Below are 16,866 nucleotides of genomic sequence, written 5' to 3'. Positions count from 1 at the left end.
TAGTGGACTTTTCTAAAAATAATTTGGCAAAAATTCGTGTGAGACGGTTTCACAGGTCATATTTGTGAGACGGATCTCTTATTTGGGTCATCCATTAAAAAGTATTACATCTTATGCTAAAATTATTAATTTATATTGTGAATATGAGTAGGGTTGCATGAAACCCACTCAAATAATTAAATATTGACTGGGTATATGTTAATGTTGTCTTCCTTAAAAAATAAACATTAATTAAACATTGATATTTACCTTCATTAAGCCAAATTTGATTCTCTAAATGATAAAAATAATATCTCTTATTCTTTGATTCGTAATGAAGAATCAAAAGTATTTACAATATGAGATTTTTAATAAGAAGATTGTGACAATTTCTCACCTGATTTAAAAGGAAAAATTGTAAATATATAATCTAATCGGAAAGTTTATTGTCGTGAGTAAAGAATTGAAAAAAATATGGAGAGATAAATATTATTTTATTAATGACATAAAGTGAAAGTTACCATGTAGATTTACAATAATCCTACCAAACTTCTTAAATAAATGAAATCCAATCTAATTTAATTAAATTCGAAATTAAAATAAAGATAAGAACAAATAATTAAGATAAAAATCTAATATTCAACGATCTCCTCAAATTGAGTTGTTTATGTTAATCATATCATGCTTAGAGCTCAAGTCTTCTAATATTGGCTGATGAAGTATTTCGGTCAAAGATAATTGCAAGCTGTAATTGAGTAATTGTAGATGTTGCACATTAACTCTATTAGATGGTGTATTTCAAGAGTAGTTTTCTTGTGAGACGGTCTCATAAATCTTTAGCTGTGAGACGGGTCAACCCTATCGATATTCATAATAAAAAGTAGTATTATTAGCATAAAAATAGTATTTTTTCATGGATGATCCAAATAAGATATTCGTCTCACAAAACGACCTATGAGACCGTCTCACACAAATTTTTGCCGTCTCTCAACTTCGATTTGCTCAGTAATCTCTTATGATACATCCCCTCACAAATTCAAGAGCTAGTCAAGTATGTTATAAATAAATTAATTTGCCTCACAACTCGTCAACCAAAGAGAAAACCTTCCTCATCCAAATTTCGCATTTGGATTCGTAAGTGTATCAATCCATCTACATCCCAACATAATTGTTTTCTTTTAGAGGAGAGATTGATATTCCAAGAGATGATCTGGCTATTTTCTGAAACGTCTACCTCTTAAAATACTGATGATTTTGTGGGGACCCGGATGCTAATTCATTTCTTAATCGTCTTTGGGAATAATTGGATCAATTAAATAAACTGATTCTAATTTTTTTTTCCCTAAAATACAAGTGCGGAACGTATTATAATCAATCTGATATAAATATCAAAAGTAAAAGTACAAGTCTCATACAAAATATATTAACGTCAAACTAGGGTTCAATCACTATACATCAAGTGCTGAAACACATTCTACTTCTGGGTCCGAATCTCCACGCTAAACTGTTATCTCTCATCCTCTTCTCGACCCTGATCCTATCCCACCTGTTGTCATGCACACGTACAAACACAACAACAACCGAATAACTCCGGTGAGAATAATATTCCCAATATAAAAAACGTATACATGCAATCATATAAACATATACAAAAATATATAACAGTTATCAATCACATGTATCAAATCTGAAAACATGAAATGAGATAAAACTGTAAATCAACTCATATCTCTGATTTGACTCTGATCTACTCTAGTCTAGGGATCCCGGTTCCCGGACGTTGGCATACGATATCGAATCTCAGCAATAGAAGTCGATCTACTCCTAAGCAACATCGATATAAATCGAACATCCAGTGTCTTGGCACCTCCGTAAAAAACTAGGCACATCCCCCTATGACTCTTTCTCGATATCTATCTTCTATTCTCTGCTTTTCTATAAATCAATAGAATAAGCATACACAATCAATGAATTCAAAGGTATTAAACAATACAAATAAGTATGTGGTTTTGGGAAACTCAAGTAAAATTTAACTCGAGTCGTATCTCCCGGTTAACATTGATTTATACCTTTCTTTCGTCGGGTTTCGGCTCTGTTCTGTCTTTGAAATCTTCAATACCAATCTGGCATAACATATTCAAGGAGTACAATATCAACATATATCCCAATCAATACCAGATATAATCAGAACTCAATCTAATTCTGTTTCGACGGCATAACATCGCAATCTTGAAATACCGGTGATACAAAATCAGTATATATCGATCCCAATAACTCATAATTAATCGAAAAACACAATCTGATACCAAATTTGTATAATCTCAATCAAATTAAATCTAAAAAATCATAACAATTTCATACGGTATTCGTTCTTCAATCCGATTTCGATTATACACTGTCTAATATCTCAAGAACACCATATATTAATCATATCTGATTTTTTCAATATCATATTTTCAAATCATTTCAAAACACAAGAAAACTTACGTCCGTGTGAAGCCTTTGTCGGGAGTATCACGGTACTAAACTCGGATCGAAAATCAGACGGTCGGATCTTGCAACAAAATTCAAATTCTATTATATGAAGAAACTTTCCCCAGAGCTTTCTTCGTTCTTTTTCTTTTGCTGCATTCTGAAGACTAAAGGCTTGATATATATATATATATATATATATATATATATATATATATATATATATATATATATATATTTATATATATATATATATATATTCATGCATGGGAGAGACCATGTGGCTTAATATTCTTGCTGCACGTCTCGCGCATATGCGCGACTCTCATCGGCGCATATGCGCGAGACATTCTGTCTCGGTGCTTAACCATCACAGCAGCTCGCACATATGCGCGTCCTGTCTCACGCATATGCGCGAGACCTACTGTCTCGGCACTTGTCACTTGCACATGCTCGCGCACATGCACACACTCTCTTCGCGCATATGCGCGAGGTTCTCTGCCCATCTCGCGCATATGCACGGATCGTGTCGCGCATATACGCGAGACCTTCTGTCCTCTCACATACGATATCACATGCTATCTCAATGCGTGTCTCGAAATGGTCCTTCATAATCATATCAATTCATAATCAACAATCTCAGATTAACAACATAAAATCTCGGGCATTACAGATTTTTTAAAAAAAAACTATGACATTATACACACGCACGCATAAACATATAAATAAGTTAATCATGCATTTTAAAAGTCATCTAGTCACTGAATAAAAATAACTGCAGTTAAAAATCTCAAACATGACTACAACTTAGAAGTTACTATTTAGAAATAAGCACCAAAAAATATCTAGAAATCTGACAATCACCAAAGCCTGAAAATCAAGAACATTTTCAAATACAGTTTAAAACTTATGATCAAAATCGTATTCAGCGCTTCCAGTCTCCACATTCTCATGATCACCTACATCAATCACACCTAGTGAGTCTAAAGACTCCACACACCTGAACTGTAATAACAAGTACATATACTTATCATGCAACAGTGAAAAGTACTGTAATTAAAATATGTTTCATGATCTTTAAAAAGCATGAACTTAAACATTACATAAATATCTTCAAATCATGTCTTATCATGAAACGTCTACTCGTTTTAAAATGCGGATTTTTTTAGCTCTCATTTTTAAAATAAACATTTAAATGAATCACATTCATGCAATCCTACGTAAAAGCAGTAAAATCGTATAAGTGCGGAAAAATCCTCATATCATCTCCAAAACGTAAAATCGTATGTGCGGAAAAATCATAGGTCCTCGGGTCATGTCACCACATCAGGTCTGCCTACTCAGAGTTCGGCACCTCCAGTTCCCTCATTATTAAGCTCACCTGTATCACAAACGCCTAGTGATTCTAAAGACTCAACAACCTGCACCGTTAATAGAAAATACATATACATCACAAATCAGTGAAAAATACCATAATCAACATATCTTTCATGAACTTTAAAAAGAACGTAACATAAACATGTCGTGTAAAATCAGGACGTGTCAAAACAGCTCATCATTAATCATTGTTCATCATTCATCGTTTATCATTTATCTTTCATCATTCATCATTAATCATTCATCATTTATCATTGGTTAATTCTGTTCATTAGAGGTGACTATCGTACATCATCATTTACGATGGATCCATCATATATAGAACTGCGGTACCCGGCGGCTGTTGGACATAAGTGACAGGATCACCCATCCACTGTGCCTAGGCCGCATCATAACATTTACATATACATCTTAAGCATTTTCATATATTTCGATAGCCACAACTAATTCCCGTCATTCAAAACATTATCATTTTCATCACTTATAAAAAATCATGCACCAATGCAATTTTTCTTAAATCCAAGCATGCGACGTATAACTTCATAAAATTTTAAAAATCGTGATCATGATGCATATAAATTTAAAATATCATAAATTTGTGCTCAGGGCACTGCCAGGACCAAAATCTCACCCTGGGTGCAAAATGGTCATTTCTCCCCTAGAAACCTAAAAATTATCATTTCACCTCTGGACCTCTAAAAATGACCCGAAGTTTACCAAACTCCTTAAAATGTCCCAAAACATGTTAAAAGCATTCCTAGGCATAAACTCGAACCAAAAATCCAAACTTAACCGAATCATTTTAAAACTTGGACCGGGGTCCCGGTTTTAACCCGAATCAAACTGAAAATTAAGTAAAACTTTCCCAACTTTTTACCATAATTTACAAACACTAGAATATTCCTAAAACAATTTCATTAAGCCTCTAAATTCGCTGTTGAAGCTTCCAGCACCGAACAAAAACTCCCGGTCCTCTCACAAGTCACCACCTCGTGCACACCTTTTCCAAATTTCTCTCCATCAGCTAATCCCCGATGCACCAGCTCTGAACCCACCTAACATTGACCAAGATTAGACCCTAAGGTACCTACCAGACCCACAAACCCGCCCCCATTCATGCTGGAAACCTCTAAGAACCGTGAATCACCAAGGATCTCCTACCGTAGTAACCCATCTCACCCTTATTCGATTGCTCGTTCCCTCCTTTACAGCGTGGCTCGAGCCATTCCAGACCCTGACTCAGACCCACCAGGGTCTGGTCCAAGGCTGGAGAAAGCCCTCGCTCACCTGGCATGGCAGAAACAAGGACCGAACCCCTGCACCATCGTCCCGATCTGCACAGCCCTTCACGCTATCAACCAAACCCGATCACTTCCCATTCCAGCGCCTACACCTCACACTCCTAATCTGTACAGGACCTTGACAACCTTATACAACAGCCCCCTTGCACCACATATCAGAAAACGTAAGCAAATATGCAAGAAAGAAACCGAAAATCTCATGCAAACCGAAAATGTATCATGCTTGAAACTTGATCGAACTATTCACATAACAAATAACACACATCAGTATGTATATGGCATGTAAGATGCAAAACATAGATACATGGCATGCCTGAGGTTTCTTGTGAACGAAAATTGCAAGGAGACTATTGGAAACTTAATTCCGGTGTTTGACAAAAGATTACCAACTGAATCCAGCAACTGAATCCGACTAACTGATCATCAACTAAACACGTCATCAGCTGAATTCAGTTAACTGATCGATACAACTGAAGTTCATTCTCGTCAACTGATTCTTTACCAGCTGATCTCTCAGCTGTACACGTCATTAGTTGAAAGCGACAACCGAGATAGTACAAATACCTGCAACTAGTAGTGGAACGCCGCATTTCAGAATGATCAGTGTACGACTGTCAGAGTATATCGACGTGACAATCAACGGTTAGAATATTCAAATATTCTTTAATGTTACCGTTGAGAGGAGAGTCTATAAATAGTCGAAGGCAGCAACTGAAGAAACACCAACTTTCAGTTATCTCATTTTACGTGCTGTCACGCTGCAAAAATATCTACTTGCATTTAGAAATCAAAGCTCACACTTATCAGTTATATCAGTAGTATTCAAGACTACATTCTCGAGCTTACATAGCACTTTGTAAACGTTGATAGATTTTCTAAGTTGTGCTAAGATCAGTTACGATTTGTTAAAGTGTTGTATAGTAAGAGTTTCAGTTTTGGCAAAGTGATAAGTCCAAACTGAAGTGGGTCAGTTCAGTATTTTGTATTTGATCAAAATCTTTTAGTGAATATCCTATCTTCCTGATAGAAGGGGTGACGTAGGAGTTATTCAAGTCTCCGAACATCCAGAAACAAATTGTGGTGTCATTACTTCAGTTGTCATTTTCAGTTAAATACTCTATCTTTCAGTCAGTTTATTTTCCGCAACTGTTTTATTCAGTTTAACTGATTGCTATTGACCGACGGGATATCTAGTTTCAGTTTGTAGCAAAACTGAACTCATATTGTCGAAGAATATTTAAATTTGAGCAGTGTTTATTCAACCCCCCCTTCTAAGCACTCTTTATTCGATTAATAGATCTTTTCAAGTGGTATCAGAGCGAGTTATATCCTATCAAAGATTATCTATACTCAAATTGTTCACTATGTCTTCATTCAACAAGATTCCTATGTTCTCCAGAGAAGACTTCGACGATTGGAAAATCAGGATGCAGGCTCACTTAGCTGCACAAGATGACGATATGTGGTACGTTATAACTGATGGACCAATGAAGATTTTGAAAGCCAATACATCAGTTGCAATCACAGAAGGGGCACCTCAAATAATTGAAAAGCCCAGAGATGAGTGGACTACTGAGGACAAGAGGAAAGCAAATCTAGACAATGTAGCAAAGGACATATTGTATAAAACACTGGACAAAGTAACGTTCAATAAAATCAAGATGAGCAAGACATCCAAAGAGATTTGAGAGAAGTTAATTCAGCTTTGCGAAGGCAACGAACAAACCAAAGAAAACAAACTTTCTGTTGCTGTTCAGAAGTTTGACAATGTCAAAATGAGAGTTGGTGAAACGATGCATGATTATGATGAAAGAACCAGCTGCATCATCAATGAATTAAATGCACTTGGAAAAATGTAGACAAACAAAGAAGTTGCATTGAAGATAATCAGAGGTCTTCCCAAGGAGTGGGATGTGAAGACCATGGAAATGAGAGAATCCAAGGATCTGAACAAAGTTGAGCTTCATGATCTATTTGCTGATTTGAAAGCCCACGAGTTTGAGTTGCAAACTCGAGAAGGAGAATCGTCTACTCCAGCAGCCACGACTGCCTTAGCTGCTGTTAGAACAGAACCAACTAGTTCAGTTGAAAAAGCTGCTGATCAACTAAGCAATGATGTCATGTCATTGTTCATCAAAAAGTTTGGAAGATTTATGAGGAAAAATCAAGGAAACTTTCAAAATAAATATCAAAGAAGCAATTCAAAGGAAGAATCAAATGCATGCTACAACTGTGGCAAACCAGGTCATTTTATTGCTGACTGTACCAAACCAAAGAAAGACAGTCAAGGCTCAACTGAAAGAAGAAAGAAACCATATGAGCACAAAAAGAGATCCAAAGATGATAAGAAGTTCTCCAGGAAGAAGCATGAAGTGCTCTTGGCTGAAGAGAGCAAATCAAAGTGGGTAGACACTGACAGCGAGGAGTCAGAACCAGAAACTTCATGCAGTTCTAGTGACAATGAAGAGGAAGTGAAATGTCTGATGGCTGGTGATACAGAACTGGAGTCAAGCATCCAACATGTATTTGACTTTACCTCAACTGATTTCACAAGAGAAGAACTTATTTCGACTCTTCATGACATGGTTAGTGAGTATCAAAAGCTTGCTTTATCTTTTGAAAAAGCCAGAGCAAAGCAAACTGATCCCAAAGACGATAAAACAAAAACTGATGAATCAGTTGATATGTTGAGTCTGAGAAGGGAGATTTCTGAGCTCAGAAATGAAAGAAGCAATGATCAATTAATGATTCAAAAGTTGTTGCTTGAAAATTCAAAGCACACTGAGCTTATTCAGGCTTGGAACAAATCGTCTGATGCTTTAACTGATATACAGAATTCTCATAAATCAGTTACTGATAAAACTGGTTTAGGATTCTGTATTAAAGATGATTCGTCTTCCAAAGATACTCGACCAAAACTGAATATGGATAAAGGGAAATACATTCACTTTATCAAATCAGTTATGGTACAAGAACAAGCTGAGCCAAGTAAACTGATTGAACAGTCAACTTAAAGTATGAACAAGGGCAAAAAATGTGGTATTGGTTATAGCCCAAAAGTTGTGACTGACTCACGAAGTCAGCCACCAAAAATTTTCAGCAAAAATTACTCAAATGGCTACTCAAATTACTATAACAGTAAGCCAGTTCAAAAAAGATACTGGCTGGACAATCAGTTGAAAAAGGACAAATCACATGTTGTATCTCCTGCACACCATACACCAAGCACACACAGACCGGGAAAAACCATCCGGAATACAGCAACTGGACGGTCAGTTAGACTGATCCAAGTCTGGATTCCTAAAGGACTAATCAACTTTGGACCCAAATAGAAAAAAGGGTACCAGAATCTTATATTTTGTGTGATTGCAGGTAACAGGTACAAGCATTGAATCTATATGGTACTTGGATAGTGGATGTTCACGCCACATGACAGGAGATTCATAATTATTATCTCAACTGGTTAAGTACACTGGACCAAACATCAGTTTTGGAGATAATTCTAAAGATAAAACTGTGGGTAAGGGTAAGCTTATCCATGGTAACTTCACCATTAATGACGTATTATTAGTTGAGAATCTCAAGTATAATTTGATCAGCATCAGTCAATTATGCGATAATGGATTCTCAGTTCAGTTTGACAAACATTCTTGTTCAGTCAAAAGCTCAACTGAAGAGATCATACTAACTGGCAAAAGGTGTGGAAACACTTATAAAGTCAGCTGGAATGATCAACCTTATGCACCAGTATGTTTTATTGCTTCAAAATCCTCTAAAAACTGGTTGTGGCATAAGAGATTAAACCACCTGAACTTCAAGTCTATTGCATATTTGAGTAACCACGATCTTGTTACTAGATTGCCCAAAATGGATTTTATCAAAGACAAAATTTGCTCAGCATGTCAGTTTGATAAACAAATCAAATCTTCTTTTAAGAACAAGGGTTGTAAATCTTCTTCCCGATGCTTAGAGCTGTTACATATGGATCTATTTGGTCCAATACCAGTCATGAGCTTAGGGGGAATGAAATACACCTTGGTGGTTGTAGATGACTTTTCAAGATTCACTTGGGGTTATATTTCTCAAGTCCAAAGACCAAACTGCTGCTCAACTGATTAAGCTTTTCAAAAGATTATTAAATGAAAAATAAGTTGGAATTGACAGAATCAGATCCGATCAAGTAACTGAATTTATCAATCAAATTCTTTCAAATTATTTAGAGAATACCGGAATCAAGCATGAGCTTTCAGCAGCTAGAACTCCTCAGCAAAATGGTGTAGCTGAAAGGAAAAATCGGACCCTCAAAGAGGCTGCTAGAACAATGCTTGCTGATTCTAGTATTTGTCAAAGGTTTTGGCAGAGGCAGTGAACACTGCGTGTTACACTCAAAACAGATCAATGATTAATAAGAATCATATGAAAACACCTTATGAGATCTGGCATGGAAGAAAAAGTGTGGTTTCCTACTTCAAAATATTCAGCTGTAGATGCTTTATACTTGTCAATGGTAAAACTCATTTAAAAGCCTTTGATGTTAAATCTGCAGAAGGAATATTTCTTGGTTATTCTTCAGTGAGTAAAGCTTATACGGTCTTCAACAAAAATACTTTGAACGTTGAGGAATCTATTCATGTTGTGTTCGATGAATCTGCACTAACTATTAAGCCAACTGATCAAGTTGAGCTAGCTGATAGATTTACAAATATAAGCTTGGATGATGATGATGAATAAGACATCCATATTAATCAAAGCAACCTCCAAACACCTGAACCTGAGATATTGGATCAATCAGCTGAATTGGAATCAAATCTTGACAATCAGTTAGTGGAGCAAACAAATGTGAATCAGTTGCCAACTGAATCAGCTCCAACTGAAACTGAGAACACTCAATTACCTATCGAAGAAATTTCTGATAGAGAAGCAACAAATGATGAACTTAGATGGAAGAAATCACATCCTCCAGAACTGGTGATAGGTAATCCATCTGATCCAGTAAGAACCAGAAATCAGATGCCCAATCTATTTATTCATTCAGCCTTCGTATCACAACTAGAACCCAAGAAGACCGATGAAGCTCTTGCTGATCCAAACTGGATAAATGCAATGCAAGAGGAGCTAAATAAGTTTATCCATAACAATGTCTGGAACTTAGTTCCAAGACCAATTTCAAAAACTGTTATAGGTACAAAATGGGTGTACAGGAACAAACTGAACGAAGATGGTTCAGTTGTGCGTAACAAAACAAGGCTAGTAGCACAAGGATATAGGCAGGAAGAAGGAATTGATTATGATGAGACATATGCACCAGTTGCAAGACTGGAGGCAATCAGGATATTCCTTGCCTATGCTTCGTTCAAAAACTTCAAAGTTTATCAAATGGATGTAAAGAGTGCATTTCTGAATGGCCAGTTGCAAGAAGAAGTCTATGTTGAATAACCTCCAGGTTTTATCAATCATCACCTTCCTGATCATGTCTACCATTTGAACAAAGACTTATATGGTCTTAAACAAGCTCCAAGAGCTTGGTATGAAACTCTTTCAAAATTTCTAACTGATCACGATTTTTCTGTTGGATCAGTTGATAAGACATTGTTCAAAATTTCCAAGAATGATCGTATTCTACTCGTTCAAATTTATGTTGATGACATTATTTTTGGGTCAACTAACCCCAAATTATACGAGAAATTTGCTAAGTTAATGCAGGAGAAATTTGAAATGAGCATGATGGGTGAACAACTGACATTCTTTCTTGGATTACAAGTGAAGCAACTGGAGTCGGGTACCATCATTAGTCAAACTAAATACACGAAGGAACTACTGAAGAAGTTTGGAATGGATCATGTTCAGCTGCAAGTACTCCCATGAGCTCATCAGTAAAACTGGACACTGATCAAGGGGGAATATCAGTTGAGACGACACTTTACAGAGGTTTAATAGGTCCATTATTGTACCTAACTGCTAGTCGTCCTGATATTGTATTTGCTGTATGCATGTGTGCTAGATTTCAAGCAAATCCTATGCAATCACATTTTACAGCTGCCAAGCGTATTTTGAAATATCTTAAGGGCACACAAAGTGTTGGGTTATGGTATTCTAAAGACTCATCTTTCAATTTAGTTGGATATTCAGATGTAGATTATGCATGATGTAAGCTTGATCGTAAAAGTACTAGTGGATCATGTCAGTTTCTAGGGGACAGACTGATCTCATGGTTCAGCAAGAAGCAAACATCCATAGCAACTTCCACAACTGAAGCAGAATATCTTGCTGCTGGAAGCTGATGTGCTCAACTGTTCTGGATTCAGTAAAAACTGAGAGATTATGGAATTGATGCTAAAGAATGACCAATATTTTGTCATAATACAAGTACAATTGCTATCACCTATAATCCAGTTCTTCACTCCAGAACCAAGCACATAGATGTCAGACATCACTTCATCAGAGATCATGCCTTGAAGAAGGACATCAGACTGGAATATGTCTCAACTGAGCAGCAAGCAGCTGATATCTTCACCAAACCACTGGCTGAGACTAAGTTTTCTCATTTTCGCAATATACTTGGATTAATTGATTTATCCTAATCAGTTGTTATTGTTGTCTTGGTTCTTAATTCATCTTTCAGCTTTACTGTCATTTACTGATTCTTCAGCTAGTTGCTTATTCATATGACTCTCAACTGATGTCGGTTAATCTTTTATCAGTTAGTTTTTCATCAGTTCATCTGTTTATGTAATAACTATTGAAACTTATTACTTGCAGGAAAAAAAAACAAAGTTACACCAAAATAAATATTTCATTCAACAATAAATATTCGCTTGGATTACATTTTCATATTTTTCCTCTACATCGTCTATCCACATTCTCAACCAAACTGATAGAGCTGAGGAAGATGTCTTGCAAAAGCTGTGAGAAGAAGCTATGCGATTAAGAATCTCCAGTTCCTTTTGAAGCATCAGCTGATAGATATGACCATCTTTAAAGACGTCCACCCACACAGCTATATTCAAGTGCTCTCGCACTTCTGTCAACTGTGCCACCAGTCTGGGAGTGGTAGCCTCTCCAGAATTATACGGGAACGCAAGCTCCTGTAACTTTTCCCAGTAGGGAAGACTAGTGTAGAAGACTTCATCTTCGATAGCAGCTTTCCTAGCTTCCAGAGAAAATGGCGAAACACTCGAGCAACTCGCATCTGCCATTTTTTTTGTCTTGTATATTTTCTCTTTCTTTCACCAATATGACTGAAATTAACAATGTTATTTCTATTTATAGCAGACTATCAAGGAAGCTGAAGGGTCGTCAACGTTTCAGCAACAAATAATATCTCTGATATTTATTTATTCGCTTTAATTATTTTATGCACCAATTAAGGGGGAATAATGGTTTTAAGAGGTTAACCGAGAAGACAATTGTTAGTCAATTCTCAACTGAAAGGACACAGTTTTACAAACTGATCGTTCAGTTGAATATTTCACTAATCTTCTCATATAAGTTAACTAATTAATCATATTATATTCTAAATCTAGTGACGTGACTGACTGATATCTCATGATGAATCTCATTTTAAAACGTGGACACATATTAACCATTTAAATTGTACACACGCTTATAGCACACGTGCACACATTGTCATTCAACATTTCTATGGACTAAAACGTGTCCAGAATTTGAATCGTCACGTACATATGTACCATTCCCCGCTTCATTTCAGTTTTCTTTTCATCTACAAACTCCTGAGCGCAAAAACAAATTTCATCCTGCTATCTTATTTCCAGGAAATCATTCAGTTCCAAATGGCGAATCAAACTCCCGCTATATGCTGAATGCAATGGCTATCAGTTTCGGATCAATTCTATCCTTCGGTGATGCTGATGTCAAGAAAGTTTTTCAAAAACTTGAAACTGCTGGATTAAGGACATTCTTGGGAAAATCATCACAAGAGATCTACTCCAAAGAGCTTCAAGAATTCTACTCAAGCGGTATGATCGATTCTGATGGAAATATCACTTCTACTATCAATGGTCAGTTGCTGACCATCACTGAAGATTCCTTTGGAGAAATATTTTCTTTACCTTCTGATGGATTGGCACACCTCTCGGATGTTAAAGCTTCTGATATTGAAGAAATGCAAACCTCACTTTCTGCTGATGGACGGAAAATCAAAGTTTCCGATCCAAAGAAGAAGCTGAAGCACGAGGTTCAGTTACTTGCTGACGTAGTCGCCAAAGGGATTTTGGCGAAGGTTGGATCTTTTGCTGCACTCACATTGGAGAAATTTCAAGCCATTTCTATCATTTTGGCTGAGCGTAAACTCAATTGGAAGCATCTTACATTCAATATTTTGAAGAATATGTTCGTGTCTTCCAAACAGTCCAAAGGCTTCGCAGTGCAACTGAGCAATCTGCTGAAAATAAAGGGGTTAGTGGCTGATGATTCAGAAAGATCATCAAAGTTTAAAGTCTTTAATGCGAAGAATACAATGCCACTCAAGACTAAATTGGACATTTCTTCTGCTCAGTTTGTCAAGATCAAACCGGAGATTGGGACTCAACAAGCGGCCCCAAAATCAGTGAAAAAGCCAAGACATTGGCTCAACTGAAGGTAGCAAAGAGGAAACTCATTTTGGATGCGTCCGATACAGAGACAACTCCATCCCCAAAGATCGCCAAGAAACCAAGAACCCAACGGGTTAAACCAACGTCTGCCGAGGAATCCATCACCTCTGAGAAGATAACGTCCTCACCTGCTCAGCAGCCTATTGAAGCAATTCTTCTGTCAGTCATTCCACCAGATGTCTCAGCTGGTGCAAGGAAGAAATCAGTTAGAACCAAAGCTCCGCTAATTCATATCAATCCTCCTACTGGTGTGGCACCTGCTCGACCCAAAGGTATAAAATTTATAGAGCTGGTGGAATCCACTCGAACAGGATTGGAAATTCCTCACATCATGAGTACTGATAAAGGTAAGGGCAAGTTGATTGAAGAGGCCAGACCATCCAACCCTATTCAAACTCACATTGACCTTGTTTGGGCAAAGGTTAATAGTTTTGCAGCTTCAAAAATTCAGTCCTATGATGCTTGGACAGCTTATCGTACACCAGATTTTGCCAAGAAACTGAAGAAGAAATCACAGCTGAACACTTTTATCAAACTGGAAGCTTTTGTTCTAAGAACGGTGAAAGCTGCCACAGTTGCTCAGGCTATGGAAAGAAAAACTTACTTGTTTGATCAGATGAGAGCCAAGAAGTTGGCTCAAATTATTGGCAAACTGAAGGCCAACTACGTTCCAACAAATCCTATTGCCTATGCTGATCAAGAAGTAATTACTCAGCTAGACACCGATTTTTTTGGGTTGCAATATCAGATAAAATTTTGGGAAATAGATCAAGAGTTAGTTCTTCATCAAGGAGATTCAGACGATGATGAAGAGGAAATAGTTGAAGAACCGTCTTCTGAGCAGCAAAAACTATCCTCAGAACAGGTTCTTGTTCCAACTGAAAAGCCAGTTCAAGATATGCTTCAATCACCTCCTGCTGAACATCAAATGTACACTGAAGCAGAATTATCCTTTGCAAACATTGAGGAAATTATTCAAGAAGTGGTACAAGAATCCCAGATAAGTGAACCCATTTTTGATAAAGTTGATCACTCTACTGATCAAATCAATCCAGAGGTTACTATCTCTTCAGAAGAACCAGTTCAGCCAGATTCATCTGCTGACCGAGTTATCCCAACTGATGTGCCACTTGACTCAATAGATCATCCTTTAGAGGCACCAGTTTTGGTTTCATCACCATCTGTTATTCATCAAGCCAGCTCATCTGCTGATCAGAATCCACCCTCAACGCCTCCAGTTCAAGGAGAAATCAATGTAACTGATATTCCAGTTCAGAATGTTGCTGATACAGTCTCCACTGACCAAGCTTTAGTCATTTCTGAACACACCACAAGAGAACCAGGAACCTCTCATCAGTCTCCTCCTCTATCTTCATCAGATTTTGATCTTATTTTTGAAAAGTTCAGAATATGCAGGATAGTATGAATCAAATGCTTACTGCCATCTCAAAGATTCAGAATACGCAACTGTCACACACTCTGAAGTTGGACCATTCTCATCAGTTCAACTTAGAAAAACTGAACTCCATACAAACTGCTGTTACCTCTCTGTCATTTGCAGTTGAAGATATACAGAAAAACAGAGGGATATTTTCGAGTCTCACTGCCACTTAAGACTCTATTAACAAACGAGTCGACAGTGTGGAGACACTTGTCTCAAGAAAAATCGAACTGCTACAAGTCACAATGTCTACTGCCATCAATAACATTTCATCCTCTGTCCAGCTCCTTTCAACTGACGTTCGGAAATTATCTCTCAAGATGGAGATGTTTGACAAAAAGGGGGAAGAGATCAATGAGATCTTAGAACAGCAGAAGAAACCTTCGAAGCAGTCTCTCTTGTATTTGTTTGAAGAAATATTAATTCAGTTGATTCAATTAATCTACATCTTATTTTATCTACTATGAATTCAATTATTCAGTTTCTTTTATCTAGTTTTTTCAAACACCATAAAAGGGGAAATCGTTGGAAACTTAATTCTGGCGTTTGACAAAAGATTTACCAACTGAATCCAGCAACTGAATCCGACTAACTGACTGTCAACTGAACACGTCATCAGCTGAATTCAGTTAACTGATCGATACAACTGAAGTTCATTCTCGTCAACTGATTCTTTACCAGCTGATCTCTCAGCTGTACACGTCATCAGTTGAAAGCGACAACCGACAGATAGTACAAATACCTGCAACTAGTAGTGGAACGCCGCATTTCAGAATGAGCAGTGTACGCCTGTCAGAGTATATCGACGTGGCAATCAATGGTTAGAATATTCAAATATTCTTTAATGTTACCGTTGAGAGGAGAGTCTATAAATAGTCGAAGGCAGCAACTGAAGAAACACCAACTTTCAGTTATCTCATTTTACGTGCTGTCACGCTGCAAAAATATCTACTTGAATTCAGAAATCAAAGCTCACACTTATCAGTTATATCAGTAGTACTCAAGACTACATTTTCGAGCTTACATAGCACTTTGTAAACGTTGATAGATTTTCTAAGTTGTGCTAAGATCAGTTACGATCTGTCAAAGTGTTGTATACTAAGAGTTTCAGTTTTGGCAAAGTGATAAGTCCAAACTGAAGTGAGTCAGTACAGTATTTTGTATTTGATCAAAGTCTTTTAGTGAATATCATATCTTCGTGATAGAAGGGGTGACGTAGGAGTTATTCAAGTCTCCGAACATCCAGAAAAAAATTTTGGTGTCATTACTTCAGTTGTCATTTTCAGTTAGATACTCTATCTTTCAGTCAGTTTATTTTCCGCAACTGTTTTATTCAGTTTAACTGATTGCTATTGACCGACGGGATATCCAGTTTTAGTTTGTAGCAAAACTGAATCATATTGTCGAAAAATATTTAAATTTGAGCAGTGTTTATTCAACCCCCCATTCTAAACACTTTTTATTCGATTAACCGATCCTTTCAGAGACACATGGTCGAATCGAGAATGGAGGCACCGAATTTGTTGTGCTGCAAATCACGAAGGAGATGGCCAATTGGAGGGGGTGGGAGGCTGAGTGGAGTGATTAGGTCTAGCAGGAATGATTAGGGCATAATCAAGTGTTAATTATATAGATGATAATACTAAGTTGATGGGACACAATTGTATTTTAAAAGTTTTTAAAA

The sequence above is a fragment of the Primulina eburnea genome, chromosome 10, assembly GCF_022965805.1.
Source record: "Primulina eburnea isolate SZY01 chromosome 10, ASM2296580v1, whole genome shotgun sequence".
In the NCBI taxonomy this organism is placed as follows: Eukaryota; Viridiplantae; Streptophyta; class Magnoliopsida; order Lamiales; family Gesneriaceae; genus Primulina; species Primulina eburnea.
This window is presented reverse-complemented; position numbering follows the sequence as displayed.